This window comes from Hyla sarda, chromosome 7, assembly GCF_029499605.1.
Source record: "Hyla sarda isolate aHylSar1 chromosome 7, aHylSar1.hap1, whole genome shotgun sequence".
NCBI lineage: Eukaryota > Metazoa > Chordata > Amphibia > Anura > Hylidae > Hyla > Hyla sarda.
In genome coordinates, this window is record NC_079195.1 from 205,831,190 (window position 1) to 205,848,232 (window position 17,043).

General features: G+C 45.4%; 1 protein-coding gene and 1 long non-coding RNA gene across 8 annotated transcripts in view; one reads left to right on the plus strand and one right to left on the minus strand.

The window, feature by feature from the left end:
* The window catches only part of LOC130283237 (cytosolic carboxypeptidase 6-like), a 1,802,518-nt gene that overhangs the window by 1,021,010 nt on the left and 764,465 nt on the right, over nucleotides 1-17,043 (plus strand). The window lies entirely within an intron of this gene.
* LOC130283243 (uncharacterized) overlaps nucleotides 1-17,043 on the minus strand; it is a 116,846-nt gene that overhangs the window by 30,824 nt on the left and 68,979 nt on the right. Inside the window, exon 2 of the long non-coding RNA XR_008846611.1 lies at nucleotides 14,268-14,298. This is a non-coding gene — a long non-coding RNA (uncharacterized LOC130283243). The remainder of the gene's footprint in view (nucleotides 1-14,267; nucleotides 14,299-17,043) is intronic.

Here is a 17,043-nt window from a genome sequence, read left to right on the forward strand (position 1 = left end):
ATACTGATTTGTAAATTGCTTATTTTTAAAAATCCTAAACCTTCCAGTACTTATCAGCTGCTGTATGCTCCACAGGAAGTTGTGCAGTTCTTTACACTTTGACCACAGTGCTCTCTGCTTCCACCTCTGTCCGTGTCAGGAACTGTACATAGCAAACCTCTCCTGCTCTGGGCAATTCCTGACACGGACAGAGGTGTCAGCAGAGAGCACTGTGGTCACACTGGAAAGAACTACACAACTTTCTCTGGAGCATACAGCAGCTGACCAATACTGGAAGAATTTTTTTTTTTTAATAGAAGCAATTTACTAATTTGTATAACTTTCTGGCACCAGTTGATTTAAAAACTTTTTTTTTTCCCCCACCAGAGTACCCCTTTAAAGAAAGTTAAAACATCTATATTCTTTAGGGCAGAGGTCTCCAACCTGTGGACCTCCAGATGTTGCAAACCTACAACTCCCAGCATGCACGGACAGCCAACGGCTGTCCGAGCATGCTGGGAGTTGTAGTTTTGCAACATCTGGAGGTCCGCAGGTTGGAGACCACTGCTTTAGGGTGTAATGTCGGTCAAACGCCACACACCAGCTTAAGTAAAGTGTGTCGGCATTGCACCCTTAGTTAGGAGTTAGTTCTGTAAAATGAACTTGCTTTGTCTTTAAGTCTATTTTTTTGCACATTTGCCGAGACGTTGTCAGACTAAAGTCTTCTAAGCCGCAGAAAGCCCGAGCTTTATTGGCTGTAGCTAATTGACTAGCATTAGCGTCTTCTGATTATAGAATTCTGAGTGCAAATCACAAGACACCTCTGTCTGAATACCGCCACATAGTTACACCATCATTATCTGTCTGTAGCATTAGTGCCAATTGACCTTAGCATATGATAATGACTTTTTTGTAAGGTTGTTCTCTTCAGTCAAAGGAAGGCAGAACAAAGTACCAGCCTTTAATGATGGATCCAGAATAGGTTGTCCTCATTAAAACAATTGCTGTGGTCATGATTGAGACACACATACACTTCATCCTCAAGAACCCTTCAAGTTGTATCCTTTCTTGATAAGGATTTCACTCCGCTCTCTGCAGTTTGCAGCTCAGAGTCCATTGAACTTCTTTTGCCTTGAAAACGTAAGCTGGTTACAAATGAGGGGCAGACAGAAAAGGAACATTACAAGCGGGAAAGAAATATAAAAGTATGCTGCCAGTTTGCATATGTGGCAGAGGGATTGTAATTGTTTTCAAAGTTTGGGTTCACATATGTCCGGCATCCGGCAACGCAACTGATGACACGTTATCATTAGTTGTACGGCATCCGCCATCCATTGTTTCTGGACGGCGGATGGTTGGACACTCTGGAGGGCACCGGACAGGGGAACATAGCTTGCTGCGTTCCCCCGTCCGGTGCCCTCCGGCCTGTCCAACCATCCGGCGTCATAATCGAGACGCTGGATGATTGTGAACTGTCCCAATGGGATCAGTTCTAGCATCAGTTTTTCTCCGGTGCACGCCAGAGGTAAACAATGCCAGACAACTGATACATATATGTGAACCCAGCCTTATTTACACATTGGACCTGATTTACTATTGTAAACCCAACCTGTATTGTCGGGTTGTGCACCAAAATGGGGCGCTTTGCGGCACAAATTGTGTCTGCGCCAGAATTTGCGCAAAAAACAAACAAAAAACAAAAAGAAAACAACAACTCTACATTTTACTTAGAAAACCTGAAAAAGGGGTGGGGTTGTGATTACCGAAAAGGGGGCGTGTCCCTAACATTTCTGGTGCAAATTCTGGCGCACAACTTGACAAAACATGATGGCTTTACAATAGTAAATCAGGATCAATGTGTTATTGTGCTTGCTCCTAAAATAGCTTGTATGTTTATTGTCACACCTCGAGAAACTCATCTTATTATCATCCAAAGACATAGAACACGTCCTGCACTCACCGCTTCAGTTCTGGTTAGACGGCTCCCATCTTGATCTGTCCCTCCGGCACAATGGACAAGGGTGGCGTGGGGCGCTCTGAGGCCTCTGAGCTCCCCACGCCACCCTTGTCCACCGTGCCGGAAGTACAGCCCGAGATAAGAGCCATCTAACCAGAACTGAAGCGGTGAGTGCAGGACGTTTGTCTTTGTCTTTGGATGATATTATTCTTATTGCTACTATTTGTCCTAGCACCACCGCTACTGATTCATCTGGTTTTTGCCCGATCCGAGCCTTGTCCATCTCGGTTAGCTGCGCGGATAAGGTATCGGTGCCACTTGTCTTTTTCTTTATTACTAATCTTATTATGTCAATAGTTTGGAAAATTACTGGTATGAAACATCATCTAACCAGTAATGTTGAGCGCAAATATTCGAAATGCAAATTTTTACTGCGAATATCGACACTTTGTGATTTCACGAATATTTAGAATATAGCGATATATATTTGTAATGACGAATATTCATTTTTTTTTCTTCACAGTGCACATCACAACAATGATGTGTAATCTGTAAAAAACAAGTGATCATCCCTCCCTGCTTCCAGCTTGTGGAGAAGGCTAAAGAAGGCTCCAACATTATTTACTTAGAATGTGTGGAGCATGAATATTTCGTATAGGCGAAAATTCAAATATTCGCAAATATTGGCACTTCCAGAGGACACTGATCCATTCCTTCTTTTAGGAGAAAGATATAATTGCGCACTATGCAAATTTCATTACGAATTCTCACATGGAAACAAAGGGAACGAACATAGCGAATATGCAAATTTCACGAACATAGGATGAATATTCATCCGTATATATGCAATATATTGCAAATTCGAATATGGCCCCTGTCATCACTACTAACCAGTGCAACAATAAATAACTGATATAACACTACTGCTTGTCAGGATCCGGACTGGCGGCTGGTGAGGACACAGGAAGTGGATCCTCTGTGCCAGAGAGGCGATGACGTGGGTCGTACTGGGAGATCGATTCTAAGTAGTTACTGGTGTTCACCAGAGCCCGCCGCAAAGCGGGATGGACTTGCTGCAGCGGTAACTACCAGGTCGTGTCCCCCAGTAGCGACTCGACCTCTCTGGCAGCTGAGACTGGCGCAGTACACAAGGACTAGACAGAGGCGAGGTCAGACGTAGCAGAAGGTCAGGGCAGGCGGCAAAGGTTATTAGTCAGGGGCAACAGCAGAAGGTCTGGATACATAGGCAAGGGAACACACTAAACGCTTTCTCAGGGCACAAGGCAACAAGATCTGGCAAGGACAGGAAGGGGAAGTGGGTATTTATGTGTTAGGGAGGTGATTAGACTGATTGGGCCAGGCACCAATTAGCGGTGCACTGGCCCTTTAAATCTTAGAAAGCCGGCGCGCGCCCTAGGGAGTGGGGTCGCACGTGCCGAGACGAGACAGACACCGGAGGAGGAGGGTGAGTGGAAGGGGGTGCGATCCGCCAGCGGACATGACCCGCCACGCGGATCGCGTCCCCGCCGGCACGAACACAGTAGAATGCCGCGAGCGCTCCGGGGGGACAGCGCGACCCGGGGCGCTCGGTGTTACACTGCTGCTTAATGTTTTCATAAACCTAAAGGGGTACTCCAGTAAAAAGTTACTAAAAATTTTTTATAATTTATCAGGCTGCCTGCTTAAACAAACAAAAATTACTGTACTTACCTTCCTTGCTCCTCCATAGCCTCCTTGGGGTTGATATGTTACCTCTATGCCCAGTGATGCTACAGGAGGAGCGAGGGAGGTAAGTACAGTTTTTTGTTTGTTTAAACAGGCAGCCTGGGCATATTTATAGAAAACAAAAACTACTTTTTGCCAATGTACCCTTTGAATGTTGATTTTATTTCATACATTTTACATTATTTGTGATATTTCAGGGGTAAACAGACCTAATTCTCCTACAATATATCAATTAAATATATCAATTTGACATTAGACTGTTTTATTACTGCATGTTCTATATGTCAATGGTTTAATACATAACGTACCTGTCAGAACACGTGGGGTTAAACGGTTCTGACAGTTTTCTTTGTTTTGTTTTTGTTCAAGGGCTATGCCCAGCTGCCTGGACTGGACAGCTGACCCTAAATAGAGCACCTGGTCTGGCTCCTATTTAAGCTGGCAGTCTTTTTTCATACCTCGCCTGCGAAAGAACTCTTACTCCTAGCTAGCATTTGTATTGTATCTGGTATTTCTGGCATATTTGAACCATTGGCTCCGCTTTATGACTCTTCTCCCGCTTCTGCGATTTGGCATTTGTGTAATCTCTTGGTATTGACTTGGCTTGTGGACTTTAACTTATTGTGTGTGTGTATGTTTAGTTATTATTTCTGTTAGTGTGTTTGATTTCATACAGTGTCCTGACCTCTGTCTGTATTATAGTTTATTTTGTTGACGTTTGACTCTCTGCACGTATTCAGGCAGGTACTGTCACCGTGGTTGTGGATCCGTCGCCTAGGGTGGGTATGCAAGTAGGCAGGGCAAGTGGTAGCAAGTGAGTTTAGGGCTTCACTCTTCCCTGCCCATAAGTGACAGTACCCAAGCCTCTCCCATGGGCTGTGATATGATCAATCACTCCAGCTCTCCTATATACTTGATCACTCCTTCTCCAGCTCTTATATATGCTTGATCACTCCTTATTCAGCTCACCTTTATGCTTTATCCCTCCTTCTCCAGCTCTCATATATTTTTGATCCCTCCTTCTTCAGTTTTCCTATATACTTGGTCACTCCTTCTCCATTTCTCCTATATACTTGACCCCTCTTTCTTCAGCTCTCCTATATACTTGGTCACTCCTTCTCCAGCTCTCCTATATACTTGATATTGTTATGCCGAGCGCTCCGGGTCCCTGCTCCTCCCCGGGGTGCTTGCGGCGTTCTTCTGTGTGCAGCGCCCCGGTCAGACCCGCTGACCAAGAGCGCTGCACTGTTATCGCCGGCGGGGATGTGATCCACGTAGTGATCCACGTAGACCGGCGGGTCGCATCCCAATCATCTCACCTGTCCCGTTCCCCTGCTGTCACGTCCCGGCGCGCACGGCCCCGCTCTCTAGGGCGTGCGCGCGCCGGCTCTCTGAAATTTAAAGCACCAGCGCACCACTAATTGGTGCCTAGCCCAATCAGTGGTAATCACTCCCAAACATATATAAACCCACTTCCCCTTCCTGTCCTTGCCGGATCTTGTTGCCTTGTGCCCTGTGAAAGCGTTATAGTGTGTTCCCAAGCCTGTGTACCCAGACCGTCTGCTGTTGCCCCTGACTACGAACCTCGCTGCCTGCCCTGACCTTCTGCTACGTCTGACCTCGCCTCTGTCTAGTCCTTGTGTACCGCGCCTGTCTCAGCTGTCAGTGAGGTTGAGTTGCTATCGGCTGGTGCAAGGGGTTACCTGCTGCTGCAAGTCCATCCCGCTTTGCGGCGGGCTCTGGTGAAAACCAGTAACCTCTTAGACTCCGTTCTCCTGGTATGGCCCACGCCATCACCTCACTGACACAGAGGATCCACCACCAGTGTCCTCTCCGCATACCAGTCCGGATCCTGACAAGTATATTTCTCCAGCTCTCCTATATGCTCGATCACTCCTTCTCCAGCTCTCCTATATACTTGATATACTTCTCCAGCTCTCCTATATATTTGATCCCTCCTTTGCCAGCTCTCCTATATACTTGATCACTCCTTCTCCAGCTCTCCTATATGCTCGATCACTCTTTCTCCAGCTCTCCTATATACTTGATCACTCCTTCTCCAGCTCTCCTATATGCTCGATCACACCTTCTCCAGGTCTCCTATATACTTGATCACTCCTTCTCCAGCTCTCCTATATACTTGATCACTCCTTCTCCAGCTCTCCTATATACTTGGTCACTCCTTCTCCAGCTCTCCTATATACTTGGTCACTCCTTCTTCTTCTCCAGTTCTCCTATATACTTAATTACTCCTTCTCCAGTTCTCCTATATACTTGATCAACTTCGATTTACCATGTCACTTATTCTCTAGTTCTCCTAAATGGCAGATTCCTCTTTCCTGGTCCTCCTATATCAGTGTTCTCCAAACTGTGGACCACCAGATGTTACAAAAATTCAACTCCCAGCATCAACTCCTACTCACCCTACTCCTTCTTAAAGGAGTAGTCCGGCGTGCACTTTTCTAATTTTTTCCTGTCCAGGCTTCAAAATAAAAGAAAACAAACTTTCTCTTACCTGCCAACGAGCCCCCGGAGCTCCGGTACACTCCGGTACAGGTGTTCGGTCCCCGGGCTGTATTCTTCTTACTTCCTGTTAGCCCGACATGTCACACGGAGCTTCAGCCTATCACCGGCCACAGCGATGTCCCGCCTCGGCTGGTGATAGGCTGAAGCTCCGTGTGACGTGCTGGGCTAACAGAAGAAGAATACAGCCCGGGGACCGAACACCTGTACCGGAGTGTACCGGAGCTCCGGGGGCTCGTTGGCAGGTAAGAGGAGGTTTGTTTTCTTTTATTTTGCAGCCTGGACGGTATAAAATGAGAAAAGTGTGTGCCGGACTACTCCTTTAAGCTTTCCTATATGCCAAACCACTTCTTCCAAATACCAGTCCCCCTCTCCTATTTACCCTCACATCTTCCTCACCTCTACATTGGCCAAGACACTTCTACCTCAACTGTGTTCTAGACTTCTCCTTCTATTGTATATGCCAGAACTATTGCTGTCAAATCATTCCAAGTACTAAGAATAATAAATAATAGTAAATAATAATAGTAATAATTAACCAAATAAATAAAAAATACCCGTACTATTTTTAAATAACATTGGTTAGAAATAATACAGAACAACCAGTCAGATCATAAATGGATGGTAAAAACCAAACAAAAAAAAAACTAAAAAACCTGGCATCTAAAAAGTCTTGATCCGTTGAAGTGTTATTAATCCATTCAGACATGTATAATTATAAGGCTATCTTTTATTGCTTGCTTTGGCCGCCGTATCCAGGACCCCTTGCTGTGCCCACCCCAGGGAGTTCAGTCTTCCAGCTACTGACATTTTCACTGCTTGTCAGTATGTAGGTAGATTTTGCAGAATTCTCAATCCTTGTACAGCACAGATGGTGTGGATAGCAGCGCAAATTAGCATAGGGACCAATACCAGTCAAAGATGAGCGGCTGCTCGGATGCAGACAGGTGTGCAGATTTAATGTATAAAATAAAAGAGGATAAAAGCAGATATAGCAATTAGTTTCCAGTCAGGAAGCACAGCTTACGCTTTAAAGGGGTACTCCGGTGGAAGACTTTTTTTTTTTTTTTAATCAACTGGTGCCAAAAAGTTAAACATTAAAATTACTTTTATTAACCCCTTAAGGACTCAGCCCATTTGGGCCTTAAAGGGGTACTCCGGTGAAAACCTTTTTTCTTTTAAATCAACTGGTGGCAGGAAGTTAAACACATTTGTAAATTACTTCTATTAAAAAATCTTAATCCTTCCTGTACTTATTAGCTGCTGAATACTACAGAGAAAATTCTTTTCTTTTTGGAATGCTCTCTGATGACATCACGACCACAGTTCTCTCTGCTAATAATAATAACGCTTTATTTATTGTTGTCCTTAGTGGGATTTGAACCCAAGTCCCCAGCACTGCAAGACAGCAGTGCTAACCACTACATGGGTGACAGAGGGGTGTACATGGGTGTACATGGGTGACAGGGGTGTAGAGGAGAGTACATGGGTGGCAGAGGGGTGTAAAGGGGTGTACATGGGTGACAGAGGAGTGTAGAGGAGTGTACATGGGTGGCAGAGGGGTGTAGAAGACTGTACATGGGTGACAGGGGGGTGTCGGGAGTGACGGGTGGACAGGAGTGACAAGGTGGTAACAGGGGTGACAAAGAGAAAGTGGGGTGTACATGTGTGACAAGGATGTGGTCAGAGGCGTGGACAATGGGGGGTGAACATGGGTGACTCGGGGATGGACAGGGATGACAGAGGGGTGGACAAGGGTGACAAGCGGTTAAAAGAGGGGTGGACAGGAGGGACAAAGAAGGGTGGACTGGGGTGAAAGAGGGGTGAATGGGGGTGGACATAGGTGACAGGTGTAGACTGGGGGGTGGTCAGAGGGGTGGACAGGGGGGGTGAACATGGGTGACAGGGGGATGGACAGGGGTGACAGAGGGGTGGCCAAAGTGGACATGGATGACAGGAGGGTGGACACGGGAGATATGGGGGTAAACAGGGATGACAGGAGGGTGGACAAGGATGACAAGGAGGATAAAAGAGGGGGGGACGGAGGGGTGAATAGGGGGGGTGAACATGGGTGACAGGTGGTGACAGGGGGGTGGACAAGGTGGACATGGAACAGGAGGATATATATGGGTGAGGGGGGGAGGATGGACTTGGGTGAGGGGGGGGTGGACATGGGTGAGGGGGGGTGGACATGGGGGGGATGGATATGTTACAGTACCTTAAGCAAACCATTTTTCTTCCCCGTTCTTCCCCTCTCCGGCAGGGCACTGACTCAGGGCTCCGGCAGGGCAATCATTCACTGCACCGCAGGGGGGAGGGGGACACTGGGGCAAGCTTCCGCATACTTCCCCTCTCTGGGCCGCAGGGGGAGGGGGAAGCTAAGGGACCCTGGGGGACGTAGGGGTACGCTGAGGCCTAGAACAGCAGCCCCTGATCATGTGACTCCTCCTCCATGTGACTGATCACATGACAGTGACTTCTTCACAGGTCCTGTTACAGCCTCAGGCGCACGCACAGCGCACACAAACTTCCCTCCCCCCTGCAGGGCCGGGGAGGGAAATAAAAAAAAAAAAAACATTTGACAGCAAAATCCCGTGGCACCCCGGTTGGGAATCACTGCACTAAGTCATGCAGGTGCTTTACATGTCTTTTTTATGTGTTTATGTGTGTGTAGATTCTGTATTTGTCTCAAAAATACCTCTGTTCTGCTGCTCACTCATTCTGACATCCACAGCTCAGGAAGGGGTGTGTCCGAGGCAAGCACTGAGCCCACCCTCACCCACTATGCATTCACTTCCTCCCTGAGTCTGCTGCACTGTGCTGGGTCTCTTAATCCAATCACTGCAGGCTGTTCTGTAACCCCGTCATTTCTGTTTTTTTAGACAGGAGTCTGATAGGCAGGACAGGAGTGAGCACAGAGGAGTGCTAGTCCCACCCTCACTTCCTGGACTTTGTCCCAGCCTGTGCTTCAGCTGGGACAAAGATGATGCTGCAACCAAACAGGATTATGTTCTGGATGGTATGGGGACTCCTAGTGGTCTTTTTTTTTATCGCCAAGATGTACAACATGTAAACAGTTTTTAATGCTTACAGTGCCCATTTAAGGGTATGTATTATACAGTGGGGCAAAAAAGTATTTAGTCAGCCACCAATTGTGAAAGTTCTCCCACTTAAAAAGATGATGGATGCCTGTAATTTTCATCATAGGTATACCTCAACAATGAGAGACATGAGAACAAAATCCATAAAATCACATTGTCTGAATTCTGAAGAATTTATTGGCAAATTATGGGAGAAAATGAGTATTTGGTCACCTACAAACAAGCAAGATTTCTGGCTTTCTCAGACCTGTAACTTCTTCTTTAAGAGTCTCTTCTGTCCTTCACTCGTTACCTGTATTAATGGCACCTGTTTGAACTTGTTATCAGTATAAAAGACACCTGTCCACAACCTCAAACAGTCACACTTCAAACTCCACTATGGCCAAGACCAAAGAGCTATCGAAGGACACCAGAAACAAAATTGTAGACCTGCACCAGGCTGGGGAGACTGAATCTGCAATATGCAAGCAGTTTGGTGTGAAGAAATCAACTGTGGGAGAAATTATTTGAAAATGGAAGACATTCAAGACCGCTGATAATCTCCCTCGATCTTGGGCTCCACGCAAGATCTCATCCTGTGGTGTCAAAATGATCACAAGAACGGTGAGCAAAAATACCAGAACCCCATGGGGGCACCTAGTAAGTGACCTGCAGACACCTGGGACCAAAGTAACAAAGGCTACCATCAGTAACACACTACGCCGCCAGGGACTCAAATCATGCAGTGCCAGACGTGTCCTCTTGCTTAAGCCAGTACATGTCCGGGCCCATCTGAAGTTTGCTAGAGAGCATTTGGATGATCCAGAAGAGTATTGGGAGAATGTCATAAGCTCAGATGAAAACAAAGTAGAACTTTTTTGTAAAAACTCAACTCGTCATGTTTGGAGGAGAAAGAATGCTGAGTTGCATCCAAAGAACATCATACCTACTATGAAGCATGGGGGTGGAAACATAATGCTTTGGGGCTGTTTTTCTGCAAAGGGACCAGTGATCCGTTTATAGGAAAGAATGAATGGGGCCATGTATCGTGAGATTTTGAGATCCATCAGCAAGGGCATTGAAGATGAAACGTGGCTTGGTCTTACAGCATGACATTGATCCCAAACAGGCCGGATGATGTGCATGTGCGCGGAATAGCCGGTTATCGCCTCTGAGCGCACACAGCCTTACCTCTGCTCTGATCCCTTGGATGTCTCCACATAGGAACGATTGAAGTCGAACTTGGCGGTGAGTGCAGATATACCCTTTTTTCCTTCTTCTGACAGATGATATTGCCAGCTATCTTTTCTGCTTATCCTAGCACCACCGCCCGGCTAGTTCCCAGCCTATTGGCTCAGCTGAGTCTGTTACCTCGCTGGACAGCTGTATCGTCAGACTCCTGTTCACATGTTTGGTCCAGTCCTCATTTCGTCTACCCATACGTATTGATACCAAACACACCACCCGGGCAACGAAGGAGTGGTTTCGTAAGAAGCATTTCAAGGTCCTGGAGTGGCCTAGCCAGTCTCAAGATCTCAACCCCATAGAAAACATTTGGAGGGAGTTGAAAGTCCGTGTTGCCCAGCAACAGCCCCAAAACATCACTGCTCAAGAGGAGATCTGCATGGAGCAATGGGCCAAAATACCAGCAACAGTGTGTGAAAACCTTGTGAAGACTTACAGAAAACGTTTGACCTCTGTCATTGCCAACAAAGGGTATATAACAAAGTATTGAGATGAACTTTTGTTATTGACCAAATACTTATTTTTCACCATCATTTGCAAATAAATTCTTTAAAAATCAGACAATGTGATTTTATGGATTTTTTCCTCATTATGTCTCTCATAGTTGAGATATACCTATGATGAAAATTACAGCCTCTCATCTTTTCAAGTGGGAGAACTTACACAATTGGTGGCTGACTAAATATTTTTTTGCCCACTATATATATATATATATATATATATATATATATATGTATATATAATGCTGCTTTGCTGGGTGTACAGTAAGGTCTGCTTTAAATAAAAACCACTATTGGGAAAAGAGAGCCCATACAGTAGATATTTAGAAAACCTCTACAGCAGAGAGAAGCAGGCCGGACCATATGCCTTCCCTCTGGGTATCCCTTGGCACTGAGGCCCTGGCAACATATATTCCTTGGTGCAGGAGCCAGAGAAAGATGCTTAATGGCTTTCAGACGCTGATATGAGTTCTGTGACCATGTGGGTCCCTCTTCAGTTGTTTCAGGAGATGAGTTTGAATTACAGCTCAGTCTGGCCTGCCAAGCTTCCCTCCGCTATTCCAGCCGACCAGCTTGCCAGCAGGATTTATAGTGTATTTAGCCGGGTATCAGTGGAGAAGGCAGCATTGTGTGATAGGACCTACATGCCAGAGATGCTTATCAATGGAAAAGGAAATGACTCCTGTACTTTTATATATATATATATATATATATATATATATATATATACACTTCATTACGGCTCTGGATAGAAAGCATAAAGCAGTACAAGGAGTAGGGGAGGTAATCCTTTGAGCTTGAATATTAACTTGCCATGTGAGCGATCCCAATATATCTTCGGAGTGGCACCTGAATCAGTCTCACCCAGATATCACATTATCAGCTGCTGAAAACCCAAGTGCAACCAGCCAAAATAACTTTTTTGGGCTGGAAACCCCCAAGTCTTTATAGCAGAAGCCTAGCGATGGTCTGCAGCCAGCTGTCATGTGCGGCTCGGGATCCTTGTTGTCAGTCATTTAGTGCACAGAGCAGTATTTCCCAACCGAGGGGCTTCCGTGGTTGGGAAACACTGGAATAAAACTTACATACCTAGGAAGAAAAATAAAATGCCTGTATAGTGGTGCATAAATTATTATTAGAAAATAATGTAAAGTTTCTGGCAAATGCCTTTTTTCTTACCTCTTTTTGCGGATGTGGCAGGCATGGGATATGCTCCAGTTTGGTTTACAAATGCACAATGATGTGGGCTCTGTAATGCAGCCAACATTTCCCATAAATCCTCTGGCTTTTGCTGGGGCGTTTGATCAGTGCACCTGGTTGTCTAATTAGGCTGCTGGTGCTGAAGATCACCCAGGTGAGCTCATTAGACTCATAAGTGGTTAGGGTCAGTTCACACTGTGGACTGTGCATTTTACCTATTTTTGCAGCAACTATGCATTTTGATCCAATAAGGATAGTAGTAGCAGTATACAGATAGAGCTGAAGGGGAGGTGTATAACTACCGGTATATATCCTGATACCATAGAGATAGCAGCAGTATACAGATAGAGCTGGAGGGGAGGTATATAACTACTATATATCCTGTTCCCATAGAGATAGCAGCAGCAGTATACAGATAGAGCTCGGGGGGGGGGAGTTTTTTTTTTTTTTTTTATATAACTACTCCTGATCTTATAGAAATAGCAGTAGAAGTATACAGATAGAGCTAGAGAGAAGGTGTATAACTACTATATATTCTGGTCCCGTAGAAATAGCAGATGAAGCTGGAAGGGATGGGGAGGGGTTTAACAGCTAGTACAATGGATCTGGCAGGTGTTGATTTCATCCTGTAGTTTACAGGAAGTCAGAGTCTGACATCCTGTAGAAACCTTTAGGTACTAAAAGGTTTGGAGAGTAAGACTGGTGATCACATGGCCATATTAGAGTATTGAAAGCCATAGATGTAGCTGAGCTGGAATAAAACAGATATAGACTCATAGGGGGAGATTTATCAAAGGATTTAGACTGGTTTTTCTTGTCTAAATTTGTCGCACAGAAAGTCGCAGTCTAAATCTGTGCGACTTTTCTGCGACTTTTGCTCTAGAGGATTTTTAGAAGATGATGCATTCTAGTCTATTTTAGACTGAAATGCATTGAAAAATGCATTGGTGCTGAATTTATCAAGTGCGACTTTTCAGCGACAAGTCGCATAGGCTGAAAGTACGCCGAAATGTCAGACCATGTTGGAGCAGGTTTAAATATAGACTAAAGCATAGATCATGCAGTCTGTGCACAGAATTTATCAAGAGCTGTGCGCCATTTGATAAGTTAGGTGCACAATAGACCAGACTAACCCTCTGTAGTTTGGTCTATATTGATGCGGGACATAGACAACTTTGATAAATATCCCCCATAGACTTGCATTGAGGGGGCATGGCTGTGACGTCACGAGCCTCCGGCGCTGCACCCAACGCTCTTAGCGAACATTGGGTGCAGCAGGGAGTTTGCAAGGGTCCTCTTACGACGGGACCTCCACGATCAGACAACTTATCCTCTATCCTTTGGATAGGGATTTAGATGTTTATGGGCGGAGTACCCCTTTAAGGTGACACAGCAACCCAAGAAGTAGCAGCCTTTCTTCTGACAATATTCCATATAGAATGAGATTTTTAGCACCGGATAAATTACAGCATCCCTTCCAAATGTTTGTTTTGTCATCCACACAGACATATATTATTAGCATGATAGATATACCGGATTTATTGTTTGTAGATTTATCATTTCAAAACAAATTAGTCTTTTCAAGCTGAAACTAAAAGCCTTAGCTGGGTTGAAGTTTTTATTTCTGTGGCTCCTTTGCTGGTTGCTAAGCAGGTATTCATTCTCTTCCATTAATGTAGTACAACAGAGGATACAGGGTGACAATGACTCTGTTGCTAACTGGATCAAATTAATGTAACTAGCGTATCATTTACCTGAAATTGTTTTGTAACAAACCGTTAATGAATTGCGTAGGTTTCCTCAACACCATTGTCAGAAAAATAATTAGTCTCATCACAGCACTTAAGGCTCCGCATAAACCATCCCAAACAAAATGCACATAAATTAGACTTATGACACAGATCTACAAAGGGGGGGACAACACTGTTAGTACAAACACACATACACACGTCGGGGGCTGTGCTCAGGCCCTGAGTACATTGGTGTTAATGGGGTATTTCAGACACATATTTTTACATTCAAACAGCCCAGCGTAAGGATAAATAATCATGTACTCACCTGCTGTCTGGTGCTGATCCCTAAAGCGAACCTGTCCAATCAGAGGAAAATAATAACACTTTATTATGTTACTCAGTGGGTCATGCAGATTCTTCACATGTCTTTTTTGTGTGTCTAGCTTCTGTATTTGGCTCATAAATGCTGCTCACTCATTCTGATATCCACTGCTCAGGAAGTGGCATGTCTGAGGCAAGCATTGAGCCCACCCTCACTCACCATGCATTTACTTTCTCCCTGAGTCTGCTGTACTGTGATGGGTCTCTTCATCCAATCACTGCAGGCTGCTCTGTAACCCCTCCTCTCTGCTTTCATGCTGCAGTTTCCATGCTGTTTTCATGCTGCAGATCCCCTACCCAGTCTTCAAGGCCCACCAACTTTTCAGGGTTTTCCTGTTTGAATAGAACATGAAAAAACTGGACTGTTGTTAGGCTTTGAGGACAGGGTTTAAGACCTCTAACCTTCAGGACAATAGAGGAGACCCCCTCTGTATTCGATCCCCACCTCCTGCCTGGTGCTGAGCAGTGAAGATGGCAGTCAGGGGCTTAGATAAGGCCCTCCCATTTCATAAAGGGGTACATTGCAAAACAGTAGTATCGTACATGCTATGAAATAGTCCAGCTTGTTCTGGTCAGCTAAGAGGACTAATCGTATAAGAAAAAAAGTTTAAAAAAAAATATTTTTTTTAAATTAAAACAAACAAGTAAAATAAACACAAATGATATTGTTGCATTTTGGAAATGTTTAAACTATTACAACAGTGGTCTCCAAACTGTGAACCTTCAGCTGTTGCAAAATTACAACCCCCAGCATGCCCGGACAGCCAACAGCTGCATACTGATCTTGTTCATTCTTTCATTGGTATCCGTGTGGAATACATTGCCATCTATGAGGATGGCAATGTCCACGTGATCCTAGCGCCGACTGATTTAATTGGTGCCAACCACCCTCGGAAGATTCTTCAGTCTGAACCAAGCCTAAGAGTTTTTAAAGGGATATTCTGACCATAGACATCTTATATCCTATCCAAAGAATGTGAGTGCTTCACGGAGATCGCGGGGGGTCCTAGCGTCGGGCCCCCCGCTATCAAACATCTTATCCCCTATCCCTTGGAGAGGGGATAAGATGTCTATGGCCAAAATACCCATTTAAAGGTGAGAATTCTAAACCAGACAATCCATTTAACCTCTTAAAGTCCTTAAGGACTGTGGGCGTATGGATACGCCCGTGGGAATTCCGGTCCCCGCCGCTAGCCGGTCGGGGACCGGACCGGGATGCCTGCTGAAATCATTCAGCAGGCATCCCGGCACTTCGCCGAGGGGGGTCCTGAGACCCCCTCTTGTCGGCGATCGCAGGAAATCGCATGTCAAGTCAGATATGCGATTTTCTGCTATTCCGGACTGATCGGGTCTCTGGTGACACGATCACCTGGAAAATAGGGATGATCGGAACTGTCAGTGACAGCCCCGATCATCCTGAGGGATAGGAGCAAGGTAGCAGTGGTGCGATCTCCTCCTATCCCCTGCCATTAGTCAGGAATTAATTCTGACCAATGGCAGCGCACGACAGGGGGTTGCCATGGAAACCCCCCGCTCTGCCCACCCCTGGATGTCGGGCAGAACGGGGGGAGAAGATGGCGGCTGGTACCTGAGGACAAGATGCCGTGGGGATCGCTGATCATCGGTGGAGACAGCAGAGATCAGCGGTGCAGGTAGGGAGGCGACGGTGGGGCGGAAAAGAAAGGTGGCAGTAAAGCGATATTTACTGCTGCCCTTCTAGTGGTTGCCAAACTGCAACTCCCAGCATGCCCAGACAGCCAAAGGCTGTCTGGGCATGCTGGGAGTTGTAGTTTTGCAACATTTGGAGGGTCACAGTTTGGAGACCACTATTACAGTGGTGCCCAAACAGTAGCCCTCCAGATGTTGCCAAACTACAACTCTCAGCATGCCAAGACTGCCCAGGCATGCTGGGAGTTGTAGTTCTGTAACATCTGTAACTTCAGATTTTGCAATTTTCATGAAAATTTTGAAAATTGCTGCTCTACTTTGAAGCCCTCTAATTTTTTCAATAAGTAAAAATATGTCCATTTTATGATGCCTTCATAAAGTAGACATATTGTATTTGTGAATCAATATAACATTTATTTGGAATATCAATTTTCCTTACAAGCAGAGAGTTTCAAAGTTAGAAAAATGCTAAATTTTCAAAATTTTCATGAAATTTGGGGATTTTTCGCCAAGAAAGGATGCAAGTAACGCCGACAATTTACCACCAAAATAAAGTAGAATATGTCTCAAAAAACAATCTCAGAATCAGAATAATCAGTAAAAGCATCTTAGAGTTATTAATGCTTAAAGAGACAGTGGTCAGAACTTTTTTTTTTTGATATGTTGTAGTACATATGTACTACAACATATCTCTAATACATTTTCATTATTATTTTTTTTTTATTAAAATGCTTTAATTAACGTTTGAAAACCGGCCACTGGGGGTCTCCCTCCTAGTGGCTGGCTGCAGGCTGGTGACGTCACGCCTGAATTCGGACTGATGCCGGCCGGGCATCGGTCCTATTGCATTCAGCCTGCGCTCGCTCCTTGCCTGTCAATCAGACAGGCAGGGAGCGAACGCATTGGCTCCCTGGCCAGCCGGCCACTCCTCCAGCACATGACGCCGCCGCTGTTGCTGCCCCTGCACGCTGGACTGTCTGGCAGTATGTATGGATCTGTTTTAGGGGAGAGCGGGGGTTGGGGAAGAGCGGTGATCGTGGGTTGGAGGAGAG